Raw genomic sequence first — 20,431 nt, 5'->3', positions numbered from 1 at the left:
TTGCCCAATGAAGAAAACTTAGCTGATTATTGTCGGTTGGCTGACTTGGGACATAATGAGTGCCTGCTCACCTGGTTTGTTCTCATGAGAGCACTCACCACGCTGCTGCCACTGCCTCGCTTGAGGATTTGAAAAGGAGGAGGGGTCGCAGCAAACGAGGGAGTGGAGGAAAAGAGATTGGGGGAGGTGCTTAAACCCACCACTCTGCTCTCCTCTGTGCTGTGTTCCGCTTGGTCCTCCTCTTTTTCAAACCCAGCATGGGAGGAGGAGGAGGAGAAATCCTTTGTATCTGTTGTTGGACAAGCACATGGGCAGTTGGCATGTGCAGCAGGACAGGCGCAGTTGTATTTAGCGCCTTGCTTCAGACACTTGAAGAACTTGGGCCGTCCCTGGAGGCTGCCATCACCTCTCTGTTGATGGTCTCTGCTGGTACTGGGGTATTTGCATCCTAGACAATTGTGCCCTGATCAAATGCATCCTGGCCATTGGCAGCCTTGGACATTTGAATCTGGTTTTTCTTGTGTCCTGATTATTTGCACCCCACTGTAATTGGGCAAAAAACCTCATATGATATATCCGAAGCCTCTTATCCCAACCCTAACCCTACCTTTGAATTTTAAAAATAAAAAGTGCATCTAATGTAAATATACATATATTGGGACGCAAATGTTGGGATGCAAAAAATAGAATGCATGCAAATATCCTGGGATGCCAAGAACCAGGATATATTTGGCAGGGACACACTTGTCCAGGACGCAATGATCCTGTCACCGTCGCTGGTACATCCAACTGTATGGATCCAATTTATGGTTGTCCCCAAGAATCCTCTGCAACATCATAAGTGTATCTGCAGGCACATTTTTCATATTGCAATGTACAGGTGGACCTTCCTTATCTGCAGGTTTGAAACCCACAGATTTGACTCGGCTTGGGTTCTAAACCTTTGCTGGAGGGACTCACCTGACCTTCTAGAAATGACCAGAAGTGCCTTTTGGTTGTGTCTGGGAGGCTTTCTGAGGCTCAGGGAATCCTCCCAGAGGGCTTAGAAGGGCACTTCTGGTTTTGTGAAAAATGGAAATGCCTTTCTAAGGACACTGGCAGGCCATCTAAGGCTCGGAGAGGCTGCATGTGGCCTCCCTGGACCTCAGACCACTTTCTGGATGTGGGAGGTGGACTCTACTTGCAGATTCACTTATCTGTGGGTTTTGGGGAATAAACCTCCCATAGATACCAAAGTCCAACTGTACAAGCTTTAAGGTAGCAACCAATTTTATGGTCAGTCTAGACATGCTTGTGAATATGTGCTTAAGAGGCATGCTTAAAAGTGGCATGCCTTTTCTCTCTCAAACAGCCTTCCAGGAGGAAAATGAGCTTATTTGGGATCATGGTTCACAGGCTCCCTTGCAGCTGGGTTTTCAGAAAGAAGAGGTACTCCACTTTTAAGAATGCACACACATCTGCTGCGATCCTTAGTGCAGCCTGTCTTCTTGCATGAGCCAGCCTTATACTCGTAACACATGATTGCCAAAGGAGAGGGCTACAGACAAACAAAAACCTTCCATGCACCTGGATAGGACGCAACCTAGGCACCAGATTAAAAATAATAAATCATTCTTTATAGATTTATTTGGCAGCACACACAGAGAGTTTACTGAAACAGAGTGCAAAACTCAGCGGAAAAGCAGGTGGAAAATCCCATTGCTGATGACCTACTGAGAGGGTGAAAGACCAAGTAGGCATGACCATTAGCTAAATGCTGAAACAAAATGAGTATGAATCAATTCTCCAACCATCAGCGTGTACCCCACCTTGTGTCTGTTTACTGGACTCAGCTGATGGAAAATGCCTTTCACAAGAAGAGAATGTAAAAGTCCATTTTTAAAGCCATTTTCTTTTAAAAGTCAAGGACACTATATTATCCAGCAAAATATTATTTGATTTATTTTTATTTTTTGCACCTGGGTATTTCCTAACTGTGAATGATATGTCCCCATTGATGTATTTTTCTACTTTATGGTGGGCATTATATTTAATTTGATAAAAACTCAGGCCTGATCTGCATAGCAGAATGGTGGTGGGATAAACTGCAGCACTTCAGATGGCAGATGGAAACTGCCATTTTTTAACAGTTCTTTGAGTAATCAATGTCTCTGCATATAGAAAGCTAGCATGTCAGGGAGCAATGGCCTATCTTTGCTGTTCTAAATAACTACTTGCTGAGAGCTTCTCTCACCTTTTAATGCAAAGGAGCATTCATGAGTAATATCTCTCACCTGCCATCAAAACTGGTACAGTCTATTATACCGCCAAATTCCTCTCGGTATTCTGCATATATAGGTCAGGCCGTAGTTGCCCTGCACTAGTTATGAGGCATATGTGCAGAGAGGCAGGTTTCTACTTAGCTGGATGAGTTTCTTTTGGGAAAGGAAACATGCACACAAACCACTATTTAGATCTCTCTCTCGTGTGCATCCATCTGCAATTATGGAAAGAAATAGTAAAACTTATGTAAAACAACTAGATCAGTGTTTCTCAAACTGGATCAGGACCCACTAGGTGGGCTGCGAGCCAATTTCAGGTGGCTCCCCATTCATTTCAATATTTTATTTTTAATATATTGGACTGAATGCTATCATGGGATGCAACTGCATTTGGGGAAAATACATCTGTATTTTAACAGGATACTGTGTATATGCTTTTAACAATGATAGTAAATGGGGCTTACTGTTGGGTGAGTGTGGTGATGATGTCACTTCCGGTCATGACACCATTTCCGGTGGGTCCTGACATTCTCATTCTAAAAAGTGGGTGCCGTTGCTAAAAGTCTGAGCACCATTGAACTAGGTGAACAATAGTGGAGTGACTCAAAAGAAAATAACTGTAGCTTCTATTTACTATACTTTTACTACATTGATAAAAAGTCTCTCTCACACACACACCTTGTGCCAAACACAGAAGCTGTTCAGTACTTTCTGCTGAACATCAATGCCATACAAATACCTGAAATCTGGGACTTTTGTATTCACCCACTCTTTGTCTAATGACAGCCTCTAGTGTGGTACAGTTTTCATATTTGTTATTGCCTGCTGCTAATGCCCTATAATAGCGACTGTCATGTCATGTTGGCAACCTTCAGTCTCGAAAGACTATGGTATCGCGCTCTGAATGGTGGTTCTGGAACAGCGTCTAGTGTGGCTGAAAAGGCCGATTCGGGAGTGACAATCCCTTCCACACCGGGAGCAAGTGCAGTCTGTCCCTGGTCTGTCTCCCTGGCTATGGGCCTTCCTTCTTTGACTCTTTGCCTCAGACTGTTGACCAACTGGGAGATGCCATGCTGCACAGCCTGCCTCCTACCTATCCAGAATCCTGCATTTAAAATATCTGGTTCTGCAATCCATAATTTCGAGATACTGTCAGTGGAATAAGTTATGCAGCCATGGTACTTGAACTTAATTTCCATGCTTTTCAGTGTTGATCAATTTGTTTTGTTTTTTTCAGGAGGAGGAGTTGGACATACAGTTCAGAGGAAGAGACCCATAATGTGAGCAAGGTTAAGTGTTTTGAGTGAAAATGCATTTTTTTTTTGCTTATACCAATATTCCCATTAGGTGTTTTTTTTTGCTAAAAATAACTTTGTTTGTTAAAAGCTGAGATGTTCAAAATATAATACTAATTGGCTCCATGTTTCTTTTGCTCTGCAGTGTGATCCTATCCCAAACACTCTTTTTCTGAGTCTCATCTAGATTAAGGATAGCCAAGTCAATGCATTCATTTGGGAGCTGCTCTAGATAGTAGCCCTGGATCTGGAAACATGTTTTGTCACTCAGATTAATCTCTTCCCCAAGTAGTCAGGTTCCATTAATTTGCACTACCTAGGAGTAAGGGCACATGCATGCACATATGCAGATCTTTAGTAATACATATTACAGGGTCACTCTGCAGCATTATTAACATTCTGGTGATCCCCAGCTCTGTGCATATTAAAGGCCCAACTAACCATGATGTGGAGAGATCTATGCTTTGGATCACCCAATGTCTCTTTCGTTGTGTTTTAAGCAGCTATGGGAACCTGAACTTCTAGGCTATGGAGCGGGAGAGATTTTTAACCTTTAGGCCCTCACCCCATTCCCACCACTGCAACTGCTTTTAGCTCTATAACTGCTGTTTTTTTTCTCACTCTGTGGCTACTAGAGCTTAGGTGTGTACATAACTTAAACAGGCAAAATTGCACAAGATGGGGGGGGAGGGTTAACCATCACCCCCCATCTGCACAGCCCAACTGCCCTGAATGTGGGCTTCCATGGCTGTTTTAAAGTCTTTAAAGACAACACATATCAGGAGATATGATTGAGGATTTCTCATGTCACATCTAGTTCGGCCCTATTGCTCCAGCAGCAGCTACAAAAGTTCTGAACCAGGGTATGGTGGTTAAAGCTAAGCAGATGAGGTTAAACCTATTTTTGCCTGGCCCACAGGTGTACACATTTGGTCCCTGTTGCGTATATGCAACTTTGGGCAGAAATGGCTTTAAAAACATTGAAGGTAAATCCAGGCAAGGAGGTGGTAGTACTCATTGGCAAGCCCAAAGCTCTGACTGGGGCAGCTGTGCCTTTGAGAGACCTTAGGCACCTAGAAATACTTATGGTCTCTTGCCTTGCTTTTTGGTGGGCAGATGTGAAGGGTATTGGGAGCTCTTTATGTGGATCACATGAAGTGTGTAGTGGTAGCCTGTACCTCTTTCTAGAGAGGGAAGATGTTGGTCCATTCTTTGTATTATCTAGGAATAACCATAATAATGCCCTTGAAGACGAGTCAGGAGAACTGCTTGCCTCCTGTTGTTGGTGAGAGTCTATTCAGTCTCACATCAGCTGCACCCGTTGCTGGTTAGCGTACAGTCTGGTTCTTACCTTTAAAGCTCTTCACAGTCTGGGACCAACGTACATCAAGGATTTCAATTCCTCATATGTTACTGCTGTTAATATAGCCTGCAAGTCAGGCCCTGCTCCTGCTGTCACCTAGTGAGAAGGGGACATCTGTAGCAAGGGGAGGGTTTTCACTGCTGTTGCTTCAAGCCCTATGCATTGATGTTTGAAGATCATTACCTTCCTTGAGAGACCTGGAGATATTTTTCTCTGTTGGCCTTCCAAATTGGGTGCAAAACACATTGCTTAGAGAGGGTTTTTGATACTGAGTTTGAAAACCACATCTCATTTCTGCTGCCAAATTTTGCTGTATTTATTGTTTAGTTGCTGTTGTGTATTTTATTATCTGTGATTCTAATTACTGTGAACTATCTTGAATTTGGCCATGTGTGACCTTTCTGGCCCTCAGAAGACCTTCTAAAGCCTCTGGAAGGCCTTAAAAATGTCACTTCCAGTTTTTTGCAGAAAACCAGAAGGCCTCCGGAGATCTTAAAATGCCTTCTGAAGGCTTAAAACATCACTTCTGGTTTCCCACTGAAAAATCAGAAATGACCATTTTATTATTATTTCAATTCAGATTAAAATATGTAATAAATAAAATCATAAGCTGTGTTGGGAAAACCCGCCTCCCTGGGCTTCTGCAGCCTACTGTAAGGCAAGAAACCCCTTGGTCTCCTCCTCACCCATAGTTTGTCTAATGATCGTTGGTTCCTTCCTTCCTTCTTTCCTATCGGAGATGGGGAGAAAGAACTCACTCCCGCCTGATTCATTAACCCTTCCCTGCCTCGTGGCTGGAACTCCCGGCTGCTCGCCATTGGAATGCTGGCCCTATGAGGTTTTCCTCATGGCAAAAACAGTAAGCAAGCACCCCCAGACATAGGCAGACTCGAGTCAGCATGCGTGGGGACAAGTGCCTAGTCGGGGGCCCTGAGTTGAGTCTTTTTCACAGTCTTCCATGTGCGTGACTCACAAGTCCCCACAGTTTCCAACACTGATCATAAGGGAACACAACCAATGTAGGAGGGCAATGATTTATACCCAAAGGACTGCTACAGAGGCATAGGGGGCAGACAAACAACTCATCAAACAAATGTAAGATGGAGCAAAAATGTTTTAACGCCCCACTGAAAGACCAGGTGGGAGGGGCAAAGTTCTTGGAAGACGCACAGCCTCTCAAGCTCTCGGAATGCCTTGGGACAGGGAAGCAGCGGGCAATAACACCCTCCCAGCCTGCCACCTAGGAGCACTTGTGCCCGCTGCCCCCCCAGATATGCTGCTGGGCATAAGAATGTTTTAAAAATACACGTATGCAGACATAATGCTTAATCATTGTTTTGTTTTCTTAGTCACAGTTAAGCACTGCAGCCAAATACCTGCTGTAGATACTCACCTATAAGACGATCTCACAGATAAGGTGAAAGCAGGTTTTTCAGCCAAAAATAATGGACTGTTCCATGACCCTTGGATAAATCGGGGGGGGGGGAGAGAGATAAAACTAGGGGAAGGTGCTTGTGAGGAAGAGCTGCAGCTTGCCCTGGAGCCTGATTGAAAGGGCAGGAAAGAATCTGAATCATGCCACTGTTTTTGAAGACATTAACATGATGCTAATGCAGTACCGTGTGCCATTCCCCCCTTCTGTGCAATGGAACAGCCCGGAGGGAGGATGCAAACAGAATTTTTCCGATCTGTAGTTGTACTGGCAGACTTTAAGACCCAGCATCACTTAAGACCCTACCTGCTGGCCTGCCCAATCACATGCTGGCAAAGCATCTCCCTCCAATAGGGAGCTGTTGGAAGAGGCAAGGCATGGACCGAGCTCATGCCTGCTACTCCTCTGGGCTTCTCTTGGCTACTGCAACACCCCTGAACTGCCCTGATCCCCCAGAGTGACCTGCAGATAGGATGATAGTCTACACTGGATTTTTGGGCAAAAATTTCCCACCTTATAGGTGAGTATCTATGGTAAGTCATGGTTAATAATGTGAAACCATGAGTTGAACTAAGCTTACCAAACATGGTTAAGCCATGCATTTCATCAGGTCTTTCTGCTTCCAAGGTGACAAATCTCACTGGATTCTCCTGGGACAAGAGTCATTTCAGCAAACTAAGATGCTGTTTCATGGTCACTGTGTTAGTTGCCTTGGGCATTTGCTTCAGCATGGGAAAGGCGGGTTTACATTTTGTTAAATAAATATATTTGGACTCTTCATATGGCAACAAACCATGATTAGTACTATCTTTGGGAAAAGTGTATCTCTGTGCCAGGGTATACGTGTTACTTGAAAAATCCAAAAAAGGAAAAAAACACGTAGCATTCAAGTTTGCTATCCCTCATCTAGATGTCATCAGATCAATTTTTAGCAGCATTATGGTATAAAAGGGGGAGTCAGCCCATTCAACTGATCGTTTCCTCTCATTTGCTTTTCTTCTCCACATCAGCTTCTTTTTGATCCAGATCTAAGCATCACTTCGCCTAATGCCACTTTTACAAAGCGTAAATACTTCCAATGTTCCTGTTGTTCACTAGGTGTCACTGCATGTTAACATTAATTAGATATGAATGACTGCAGCTGCAACTACAAAAATAATCTCAGTCCCAGAAGATTCCTACAAAAGTCGCATGTGTCTTTTACTTAGATTTAAAAAAAAACACATTTTGGCTTTCTCCTGCTAAGCGGCAGAGATTCTGGTAACACAGGTTAGAAAAATAACACATACCTATTCTTTATCATTGCTGTTTGAACTGAAAAGAGGGATCTCTAACCTCATAAGCCTTTGTGATGGTCAGTTTTTCAATTTGTATGACAGGCATTTTTCTTTTTCAAAGTCACAAAACTAACTCACAGCAAGAAGGAAGACTGGATAGCTGCAATCCATACAAAAAGCCCTGAAAAAAATCATGTGTCTATCATCACTTATATATTGTTCCCTTTTTTCTGTACATACGATTGCAATGGACAATGTGCAGACCATTATGTCTTTTATCAAAGGCAACCTGCTGAGCAGAGTTCAAATCCCAAAGTAATTATTTTCTATATGTTATGTACAGTGACACACAGACGAAAGTTCAGACACATAATAAGTTTATTATGGTTTATGGCAAACATCAGACACTTTAAACTGTTCTCTGGTGTCCAAAAAATGGCTTCGTATCTAGTAAGAAAAATAGTCTTTTTCCTTAATATAGCCTTTACATTGTAAAAGGAACATGTTTTGATTACAATCTTGGCTTTCAGGAAATTTTTGCTCTGTGCTCAAGGAATTTCCACCTCCCCTCTTCCCTGTAAGTCCATATTTTCTAAGTTCCATGAAGAGATTAAATATACCATTAAAAAAAATCATTTGGCATGAAGAAATTTAAGACTTTGCATCTCCTTTTCACTTTAACAAAAATAAAACCCAAACCCTAGAAACTCTTTGCTTTGAATCCTTCACAATTTTTTTACAGACACAGAATCTTTTCAGTAGCTTTATTTAAGAAATCACGCACTAAATAGATATAATAAGACACATCCAATATTGTGTTCCTGATAGCAAGTGCATAGATTTTGTTAAGATTTTTGTTCCCCACTTTGAGAGCATGTTTCATGGTCAAAAGAAGGGAGACTTCCCAGTGATTGTGCTAGAGCATGAGAGAGAGAGAGAGAGAGAGGGAGAGAGAGAGAGAATGGGGTGGGGAAGAAGGGGGGGATAGAGAGAAAGGGGGAAAAGAAATTTTTTAAAAAGAAACAAACAGGACACAGCAAAGTAGTGAAATTACAACAAAGAATGAAGAACAAAAACAGCCAAGCCAGCAGTACAGTCGATTCCTGATAAGTGAATAATCTGATTGCTTGTTCACAATGCTTTATTCACTTATCAGGAATGAAACACAGTACACTTTGATTTGTCTTCATCGCCTGATACCTAAGGTCCCCCCAAATTGGGATATAAAAGTTACACTCACTCCAGCAAGATGTTCAGAAATCTTTTGGACTTCAAAATAAACTCCTGTGATAATTCAGCTAACTAGCGGGACAAAACTTTGCCATTAATATTGCAAGTTAGATATAGCCTGCTCCCTATGTGAAATAAAACAATGTGGAAATTGTCAGTGAAAAAGACACATCTCTTAGAAACTATAATATAAGGTAACTGGTGGAAGGTTGTCTTTATGTAAGGACCTGTACCTTTTGCCATTCAGGCTGCAATCCTAAACACACTTTCCTGGGAGTAAGTTCCATTGACTTAGTGTTCCTCAACTAATTTGTCCATTTGCCTTTTTATATACATTTTCTCCACAGTGGACTTTAATTTACAGTTACATCCTGGCTCTCCTCATGACACAGAATATCTTGAGAAACAGTGGGACCTTCCTTGTTCATTCAGATGAGCACTTTTGAGATACTAATGTCTGAATTTTGAAGGTGTAGATAAATGTGCCTCTGCTGGGTTGATGTGAAGGGTTAGAGAAATAACGAAACATTGTCACAATCAAAATGCAGAAGTTAGTATGCCAAAGTTGCTTGTTTGCATGAACCAAGGAATTTCAGGCTTTTGGGGGGACACTGTGCAGGTTAACACACTGGCAGGAAAACCAGATATGCAACTGAATCTCCCTTACGCTTGTATGCACAGTGAAGGCTTGCAGATTTCATTACTAGTTAGAGCCATGAACCTCAGAAGACCCTTTTTGCTGGGCAGAACTGCATGTTGTGAATTTTAAAAAAATGTAGGTTTCCCCGTTTTCCTAGAAAGGCTAATTGGCAGAGGTGAAACAGTGACATTCTCAACTCCGTATTTTCCACACACAAACAAAACAAATCAGCAGGGGTGGGAGGCATATGAAGAGCAGAATCAGTGGAGATGAAGAGGTGCTTCGACCTGATCATTTTTCCTGCAATGCTCCCCAAGACCATTTCTTATGGCTGAGCTCAAAAGTAAACCCCACTTGGAGGGGGTCCACTTTCTGGGGAGAATTGGTGGCTGTGGGGCAGGTTAATAAGTACCCCCTTTGTTCCTGCTGATTTCTTGATAGCAAATGAAGGAATATGCCTTTGCTGAGAAAATATGACATTCCTCCCCCCTGCCTTTAGATGGTACTGCAGAAACGTGATGCATTTTAGTGTTCTCTGTTCCCCTCTCCACTTCTTGTAACATGAGAACCAACTCTCAGCCAACTATTTTGGTTTCTTCAGTGCATCAATTTAACTGTGAACTTCTCCAACCAGAGAGAAGCCATCCTGCTATTGTTTATAAGAATACTTATTCTGGGATAACAAATGGGGGGGGGGGTACAAAAAAATGAGTATGCCTTCATGGTCCCTACAGCAGACAATGTAGCCTCTTCTATAAGCCTGGCTAACTAAGCACAAAGGCTCCTTTTATAGTGGTGGCCCTCTTGTATTTGAAGGGGAACAGCAACTGTCCCTATTCCTGACAGCACAGCATCTGTTGCAATGGCTGTTTTTTGGTGTTGCTTCTGCATCTTTTTTAGATCATGAGCCCTTTTGGGGCTGTTTTTTTGGTTGCGAAGTGGTACATAATTATTTAATAAATGTGCCTGAAATAATCAACAAAAGTCCCTGGCTTCCCAAGGGGTTGTTGAAACTCTGTTTTGCTCAACTTCTGCTTAACCATCTGGATGCACAAATAAGATGGTGACATCACCCCAGGGATAGTTAGGACAACTCATGTAAAAACTGGCCCATGGAAGTGATGATGATTCCCATTTTACAAACGTAGACATGTAGCTGAGAAATAATGGCTTGGCCAAGGCCACCCAATGGTTGAGGTGGCATTTGGACCCAAATTTCCTATGTGTAAGTCTGCAATCTTTTCATTGAACCACATTGATTCCTATTATTCTTGCTTTTTTTCTGGTGATGTAATTAATCAGTTGAAAAAAAATGTAACATTCTTTTTTATTTAAAAAAAAAAAAAGCTCAAATACTTGCCCCTTTTACAACAGAATAAAATGATTGTCAGCACTTATAATTAAGGCTCATGTAATCCACCTGGGAAGGTTTACTCATTCCCAGCATTCCCCTTTTCTGGTGCAAGAGTGTCTAACTTTCTTGTGACATAGCAGGCACGTGGTTGCATCATAAGATATGGCCCTATGATGCAGCTGTACTGATGAGGTAATTGGAAAGCAGAACCAGGTGTGGGATTGTGGGAAGCAGGCACCAGTGAAGCCAAATAAAAGGCAGCAAGAGCAGGCCCAGCAGCGATTAGCTGCTCAGTATTTCTCCCAACAATTCATACCAGTTTTGAAAACCACAGTCACAGAAGCTTGGAAACAAGCTCTGTAAAACCGAGAGAAAGTAGCTCCTGCATGGACCCAGAACCAGTCAGAACCACGAGAGAACATCCATTTCACAATGATTTCATTCTGAAGGTGCTGTTTTAGACTGCATGCAGTTGGCACACACATGTCAAAATGAGAACAATGCCCAGAAAATAGAAGTCACAAGGAAAGCCTGTGGACTCCATCTTGTAAGAGCACTTTTAAGTGGCCTTCAATTCCTGAGAAGAGAGCAGAACAAGGAATGGATGTATGGCTTGAGTCCCAGAGAGCACGGGAGGAACTTCCTCTATCTGCGGAGTCCTTTCCCACCTAATAACTATAAATCCTTAATCAAAAAAAGCAAAGCAACAAAAATTTTTAAACTCCACCAAAGTTGTCAATGGTGGTGATGAAAGAGGATAACATCTGCAAGAACCTTGGGGCAGGCTCAGAATAGTAACAGAGTGATGTGTCTTTCTTTCATTTCATTTCATTTATGAGCAGTTTGTTTTCTCTGATAAACAAACCTATTTGTGATCTGGAAAAAATCATTCACCTGCACAAGAGGACAATCAATACTCAAGTCACCATTTTCTCCTTAGAGATTTGCATTGTTTTATTTTATCTTACTGAAAGATTTCCAGTTTGTATGCTAAGATCAAAATAGCCTAGTTCAGCACCTATGGTATTGCTCTTTCCTTATTTTTGACTTCCACTAACATGAATAATTGAAAGCTGCCTGAGCTCTCATAGCTCTGACAATAACAAGCTTGTTCACCTGATGGGTTTTGTCCTAGACTCTCCCACCTAATGGTTAAAACACTATTACTTCCATGAAAGGATAGACCATCTCCAGGTGCTACCAGAGTACTGAGTAGTTCTGGAAGAAATCCCAACATTCTCTCTACCATCAGATACTTTTTCTTGATGTGCTTCTACAGAGCAGAAGCACAACACTTTTCAGACAATATCAGAGAAAAGCTTTGCTTGTTTATTTGTGTGTGTGTGTGTGTGACTTTTTTATTTCCTCCAGTGTAACTTTGTGGGCAAGTAATTAAAATAACCTCTGGTTTAGAATAATAGAGGCATCAAAGGCAACTTAATGGGGGGGGAGGCAAGGAAGGCAGAAGTAAGATAAACTAAGGATGTCTACAAATCTCCAATCACTCTTAAATCAGATGTTCACTTAGGTGGAATCGACTGTATCTTTTGTACACGACAAATATAAAAAAAATTAACAGGGACGTGAAACAGTGAGGTGTGCAGATGTATTACCAACACGGAATGACCACCAACATTACAACACACACAGAGAGAAAGAGAGACAAGTATTAGGAAAATGGTTTAATATTGGAGACAGAAGCAAAAAACTGCATCACACAATAACATACGTTACAAAAATAAGTTTGACTGTTTCAACTACACGTTTATGTTCACAATGAAGACAGAAGAATCAGAAAAAACTTTTGATCTAAATAGCAAAAAAGCAAACCCCTACTTTTGAACTAATACATTTAACCACGTAAAGTGACTTTTTTACTCCTAAACTCTAGTTATCTTTATATTGTGTAACTGCACAATACAGAATAAAAAGTGAAACTTACCGCTTGTTTAAAGACAAAATTCTAAACACTAAATATAAGCAAAGGGAAATAATTAAACCAAGCCAAAGTTTGTATGTTTTTTTTCTTTAAACAAAACCAATTTTCTTTCTACCAACTGGAAATCAAACTTGAAAATCAGCCGTGAACTGGGGGCCCACAAGAGTAAGCCACAAAAATTTCCATTTTGTGTGTGTGTATTTTTAATCTCCAGTATAAAAAGTTCCACTGGTACAAAATGCATAAGTACAATCAAGTTTTAGAAATAGGAAAGCCTGTGGTTCTTTTGTTTTGTTTTGTTTTTGGCTCAAATTCCATCAAACAGTAAAATCCAAGTGCATCAACAAAACAGAAACAATATTCAGACGGTCATTACAGTTTCCACTACATTGCAGTAACTTTGGCTTTTCTCTGACAAGACAAAAAAAATACTAAAACTAGGGCATGATCCACTGGCATCATGAACTCAGTCACCATGCATGGAGGATTAGCACAGTCCTGCTTCACCCCTCCTACTTCCACATGCTCATGGTGAGACACAGGGGTGTCCAAACCTTTTGGCAGGAGGGCCACATCATCTCTCTGACACTGTGTCAGGGGCCAGGGAAAAAAAGATTTATTTCCATTTCAAATTTGAATAAATTTACATAAATGAATATATTAGAGATGGAACTTATATAAATGAATGATGGTCTTGCAATAGCTCAAGGCCTATGAAAGGCCTTGCACAAAGCAAGCCTGGCCTTTCCTTTGCTGCCGGTGCTGCATCACAGATGTGAAACAGCTAGCAGTGGTGGGAGCCCTCGTCCCACAGCTTACGTTAGAAGATAAACAGTCGCCCTCACACTGCGAGCAGTTGCATTGGACCAGCATGGGCTCCAAAGGACCAGAGGCTCATTGAAGACTGGGAGCTCCCCGCAGGCCGGATTGGGAGTCCCCGAGGACTGCAACTGGCCCCCGGGCCAGGGTTTGGGCACCCCTGCACTAGAAGGATGTGGAAGTCTAGTGTACATACCTCTCATATCCCCATCCAGTTTAACTCACACCTTGATGCAAAAAAACCTTTTTGGGGCATGAAAGGAGTGGTGTATGGGAAGATGAGAGGTTTGTGTGCATGGGGGGGGGGGCTTGCACAAACTCACCTATGTGAATCCTCTGTGCACAGGTACTTCACTCACAGGGGGTGCATCATGATCCATGTTTTTGAAATTCTCAACTAAAACTGAGTTATTATTAATTTACAAACAACAATTTTCTCACAGCACAACTCCCCCCCCCCCAGTACACACAGGGTATTTAATTTTGTTATGACATTATTCAAAAAGATAAGGAAACTATTGGTTTGTTTTAAAAAAAACAAAACTATTTTGTTAATTAGCACTTAAGAGAATAAGAACAGTAAAATGATTCCAGAGAGTAGCACAAGCCAAGGAATAAGAACCCCTATGGTGAAAGAAAGATGAACTTGTCACTCCTTTGAATATGGCCATTTCATTGCAATTAGCTAATTTGTTTGGAAAACTTTTTTGTGCTTTTGAAGTTGAATTTGGTAAAGCAACCTCCCTTAATTTTTTTTTAATGTTTTCCTCTGTTTTTAAGCCCTTTGCCCTCTTGCAGCTTTACTCCAGTATTGTATATTTTAGAAGTGAGCAACAGGCAACTGACTGGAATGAAAAAAAGAAAAAAGAACCTGTGTTAGCAAGAGAGTGCTGTGCATGAGTAAGAGAGCCTCACATGTGCAGCTGTCATTTTGCTAACTGGTTTTCCTTCCTGCCAGAGACAAGCCACCTTCTGAACCGGACTGCAGCTTGCCTCTTTGGTAGTGGAAATTGTGAGAAAAGCAGCTAGGAAAGCTCCAGCTGTGAACACTTCTGTCCTGTCCATGCATGTCCCTTCTTTGAATCCTGGCCTTTGTCCTTAAGGAAGCAGTCTAACTGTGGGTTTCTTTTCTGTTTTAAGTCCATTTCTTTGCACTGCAAAATGCTTGTCACTCAAGGAATAATTGATAATGGGGGGAAAGTGCCTGCAGACTTAAGAGGCCCAAGCTGACACAAGAGTTCCAAATTCTAAAGCATTCCAGCACCTGCTGGGATATGACAAAGAAACTGTAACTGTGTGTCCACAGTAGGTGCAGCTCTTCAGACATTGCCGCCACAAGCCGTGCATGGGCTTCAGCTCGAGCCACGTTGAAAGGACTGGAGGCTACAGAGCTGGACATCAGGGTCAACTAAGATGCCCTCACTTGTTTTGTTTTTTTTTACATGGAAGGGATCAGTAAAAAAATTTAAATACTGAACAACACTATGTCCTGAAAAGACCTAATGATGATCCTGTTTTTATGTACTGGTGTGCATGTGATAATTTAATAGGCAAACATTGCTGCAAGAAGTACAAAATAGCCCTCAAAGGGTTCAGGAAGGCCCCAGCAGTAGTAAAAACATATGAGAATAATGCAGAGCATTTACCTATAAGTGCGTGTGCTATAAGAAACCTTGTTTTATTTTATATAATTTTTTTTGCATCATGTGGATTCTAGTCCTTTCCACTCCAGGGCTTCTCTATAAAACAGTGTTTAAAGCAAAAGGGGTGATCATTATCTGTGTGGTATTTTTGAAGAAAATTTGCAAGAGGGTTTGGGGATGGAGGAAAGTGACTGGTTTTCAATGAAATCAAACAGCAATAGATGGTGGGGAAAGGTTATGGCACTTATCAGTAGCATCTAAGGCTGCTGAAATGTATTGGCTTGGGAAGGGGTTTATTGGCCAGTTCAGAGGACATAAATTTGGTTTTGGATTAGGATTGCTATCCAATCCTCCTAAAAGAAAAATGGCAGTGAAGGGTTATCAGCATCTTCCTCCTCCCCCCCTCCCCCAGTTTCCATGGCTTTGTCCTGCAAACACTTAGAATTTGCAGAAACCCTTTCTCTATGGGACTAAAGTTTCTCCATAGTGAGTGTTTGCAGGGCTTTGCCCATATATTGCCATGACAGAGAATAAGAGATACAAAATAGATAAGGTGATACCTTTTAAATTGGATCATTTTCTGTTGATGGAGCATGCAAGCTTCTGAGTTACATAGAACACTTCATCTAAAAAAATGGAAAGCTGTAGGTATTTGTTAGGTAAACAGCAAAGTGGATTACAAATGTAATATTTTTAGTCATTTCTTAGAAATGCAGTCATATTTTAAACATTTGTGCTGGAGAATCTGTCCAAGAGCTGTTTCAGTTGTGGTTGCTGCAGCTACATCAGTTTTCTCCACAGTAAAGATGTGAACTATGACAGGAAGATGTGCATTTTGAAGCATTTAGGAATATACACTGGAACCCTCCAGTTCCAGTTGGCTGTAGTTCTCTGATGCATTGCCACTGCAAGTCTGTCCCCCATATTTTACATATTACCTATGGGGAACATCAGTGTAGTTGTCTAAAGCATTGCACATGCCCTTAAATAGATAGGGCCATGTGCTCAGAAGCCCTGATTACGGTGGCAGCTCCCTGGTTAATTCAGGAACATAAATATAGATGTGTCAAAATGACTGCAGAGCTAAGTGTGAAACATCAAAGACCATTGCAACTGTGGCTAGGATTGACTAAAAACCAGAGGGCCTTCTCCTTGAGTTCCAAGATCAGGTTACTGTGCAGTGTGGAGAAAATGGGAGGGTCTGCTGCTAGGGAGAATTTAACAGAATACCTGGAGTTAGCTGTATGGTTCTCTTGTGTTGTAGCCATGGTGTTTTGTGGTAAGGCATGAGTATCTTTTGGCATGTCACATTTTAAACACTAGTGCTTTGCGTGGAAAACAGATGTGATAGGAAAATATATGGACTGACAATGGCTTCATGCAGGTGGGCATATAAGGCCCATGCCCAAGCCCCTGCTGTCGCTTAGCTTGGTGCGCTGGGCACAGTGCAATGTGCCAACCATTATCTTCAGAGTATGAGGCATACTTCTCAGAGTATGAGTACCAGTTGCTGACCTACCATAAGGTCCAATGGGGAAAAAGCCCCAGGTGTGAGGCGCTAGAACCCCATGCAAGCCTCTCTGAAAACCTCTCTGGTTTTCCGGAAGCACAGTTTAAAGCGTTGGGGAACCTCACAGAGGTTTCTCCGATGCAGATGGAGGTTGCGTGAGGCTCTGTGAGCCTCAGGTGAGTAGGGGGGGGCAGATTTCTGCATGGGGGACGGCGATAGCCTGCGGTGGGGCACCATCGCGGACCTTTGCCCTGGGGGCAGGGCTGGGAGTGTCCGCTGCTGATGAACACACTATATGCTGGGGCCTTTGGAACTTGTGCGTGTGAAAGAGAATGAGCCACATTGTAGATCTGATCACAATACTGTATTGCTGAGTGACAGCCCCCTTACCCTTCTGCCTTTGATGAGTTTGTTGCAATTCAAAAGTTTGCAAGTCTCTTTATCAACAGAAATCAGGTTCAGAAAAGGTATTGGCACACCTACTTTGTATCTGTTACATCTGGACCAATGTATTACAGATAATGGCAGATAACACATCAAAGCATTACGACATGTGTAAACCTTATCCATAAAAAGTAGTTTAACTGCAATGCACAATGAAATTTCGTACAGGAAGTTCTAGTGCATTGGATTTAAGCAAAAGTTCATTTTATTTCATTACAAAAATATTTTTTTCTTAATGATTTCAAATGGTGGGTTTACCTCTCCTGTCTAGGAGTGGCTCATACAATACATAATTATTTTGATTTTATTTTATTAATACTGAATAGCATATTCCAGCAGCATATTAAAAGCTCTTTTAAGAAATTAAAAAAAACCCAAAGACCTAAAAAGGAGAGCCATAATTACTATTTTAAATATTTTGTTTTTTTAGTTATAATTACAGAAGAAATTTAGACAGCAGTAAAATATTATTTTTTTTGTCCTTCAGGTCTGCCCTGTGCATTTTTCTGATTTCAACCATGTATTAAATAAACCACAAAAAATTAAGTATATATATATTTATAGCTATAGATATATATATATATATATGTATATATATAAAAATAAACAGCAAAATGGTGAATGTATAAAAGTATTAACACTCAAGACAGCTCTGGGTGGAAAGGGTTAAAAGTTCAAAACTTTCTCACCTTAGAGGTTTCCATACATTATGAAGAAGTTACATTGTGAGGTTTGCTTTCACAGCGTTGATGTGCAGAGTGGTTAGAAAAGTGAAACATGGGCACTTATACAATGTTTTACAAAAAACATCCAAGAGAAATAACAAACAACAACAATTTCAGGCAACAAGACCACAGGATAGCAAGTTAACAAACTTTTAAACCTCTTTTTTCCTTTAAATATTAGGGATTTATACAAAACACATAGTAAAATACCCATGTTATCAAATTACTTCACACAAGAAACACACTGAAGCTCTAGGAAGAAAAGTACCTTTGGAATTTGGCACTAAGATTTTTCACTGATTTCTTTTTTTAAAATTTCTTTTAAAAGAAAAACTGATCACATTTTGCTGAACACAAACACATCTAAATTGTCCACAATAATAATTTAAAAAAAAATTGACACCAATGCGTCACAGAAGCCAACATAAACTTAGTCTGGAATAGTTTTTATTTTTCACATGAAAACTTTTTTTTTGTTTCTTTTAAGCAAACAACTTTTTTTTCTTTTTTGAAATTCATTTTTTTTCTGTTGTTGATGTTCAAGTAAAAACCAATTTCAAACTTGTTGTTTATAAACACGGAACACTTAAAGACCATCAGACCCATGATGAAACCACAACTTAATTCACAGAAGCACCAATGGACGACAGCTTACAGTAACCTTTTTCCTGTACATTAAAACAGTATAAAATATAGGTAATTTTCATGTGCATTAATTCATGGATTGTCTAACTTGTGAGTCAGTTCAGCAAAAGGTGACACAAATAGGTAGCATTTGCCCTAAAACAGGGTAAATATTTTTTTGTTATACTAATCTACAAAAAGTGGTTTTATATATATATATTCTTAATGAGAAAGTGAGCCACCTAAAATGGCCTTATCAAAAAACTTTACACTGCCTGAAAAATGTAAAAACTATTACAGACCGCTAGAGACTTAAAATCAGACAGTTCTTCTTCTTAAACTGTTTTGGAAGTAGTCTGTTAGAAACCAACATTCTGTGCCCCTGGCACATATTGCTCTTGTCACCAGTGACCAGCCAGAATGCCAATCTCTGTATAATACTTTCAAGTCTGCTTTGTTTTTATTTTTTTTAACACAAAAGTAAAGAAGAAAAAGGAAAAGGTAAACTAAAAACCCTAACAAAACATTTTGCCACAGGTTGTGTGAGAGTGTTTTTATTTTAAATAATCCTATCTTTAATTTGACTAGTAATAAATTTTGAACTTGCATAAATGCAGCAATGCTTTTCACATTGACTTCCCAGAATTCATAGCTAGATGAGGTACATGCAAATTTCAAAGGTTCAAACTATAGATCAAAGGTCAGTAGGAGAACCAAATTATGATGTGAGGTCAGAAAGACATCAGAAACAATGACGGGACGATGAAACTTTTTTTTTTTTTAATTTGAGACGCCACAGGGACATGCTAGGCAAACGATGAGCTAACGGGCATGAAGATGTCTAGGGAAAAACAAGGAAGAGGAAAAAAGTTACGGAGAGTCTATGCAGCAGAAACCAAATCATTTTTAATGGGTGCAGGAGAAAACTAATGCAAATCTTTCATCATTAGAATCTCAGCCGTTCACACAATTTGCATTAACTGTACACTTGTCAACAACAGCACAATGAGCAAACCCCAAAAAGAATCCATCCAAAAGGTAGAGAAGATGGATTCCTGATTTATTTGGGGAAGGGGAAGGTGGGAGGAGATAAAGGATCAGTTTCAACAAATGTAACATAAGGGGTGCAGTGTAGGGGAGGGTCAGCAGAAAGGGGGAAGAGAGAAAGAGAATAGTCAAGACAACTAAACTTTAAACTAGATAATGGAAACTACGAACAAGATAACCAGACAAAATACAAACAAGAGGATAAAAAGCATGAACCGTAAAGGATGTAGGATTCAACGGTGAAAAAGCACCCATTCTTGGCACATATACTCCAGAGACTACTTCAAAAGGATCTAGCTAGCGCAGAGAGCTGCTCTTTACGTATCCAATAAGTTAACAATAGGCAATAAATAACTTCCATTATTTCTGAGGCAGTAAAAATTTTTGTATAAAAATAGAAATGTTCTTTTACAAATAAAATTTACAGGCCTGTGGCTTTCTTTTGTTATCTATTATTATTTATTTATTATTATTAAATTTTATCTTTCAAGAAACATCAAGTATTATCATTCTTTTATTTATTTATTTTAAACCCTGTAGCTCTAGAAACAGATCTCTATGTCTTTTTTGTCTAATGCTCTAAAAAGAACAAAAAAAAATCCCCATCGAACTTGAAAACCAGGAAAAAAAATCAAGTAAAATATATAAAGATGACCAGTGTATAACAGGATAATATAACATCATATTAATTTGAAATTCTAACAACAACTAAAATTCAAGCCCCCTATAAAAAAAAACAAACTGAAGCAATGGAAAGAATTGGCGTTGCTTCTGCACGAGTTCTTCTCCTGGCCCAAGGCCACTGTGTTAACCTATAAACTGCTGGTG

The 20,431-nt window shown here is 40.4% G+C and overlaps 1 protein-coding gene across 15 annotated transcripts in view; it reads right to left on the bottom strand.

Moving 5' to 3' along the window:
* Nucleotides 1-11,467: 11,467 nt before the first annotated feature.
* The window catches only part of CELF2 (CUGBP Elav-like family member 2), a 503,139-nt gene continuing 494,175 nt past the window's right edge, over nucleotides 11,468-20,431 (bottom strand). For all 15 annotated transcript variants that reach the window (XM_066633616.1, XM_066633614.1, XM_066633615.1 and 12 more), the window contains one exon: nucleotides 11,468-19,397. The gene's annotated coding sequence lies outside the window, so the exon portion shown is untranslated. The remainder of the gene's footprint in view (nucleotides 19,398-20,431) is intronic.

This window comes from Tiliqua scincoides, chromosome 7, assembly GCF_035046505.1.
Source record: "Tiliqua scincoides isolate rTilSci1 chromosome 7, rTilSci1.hap2, whole genome shotgun sequence".
NCBI lineage: Eukaryota > Metazoa > Chordata > Lepidosauria > Squamata > Scincidae > Tiliqua > Tiliqua scincoides.
This window is presented reverse-complemented; position numbering and strand designations above follow the sequence as displayed.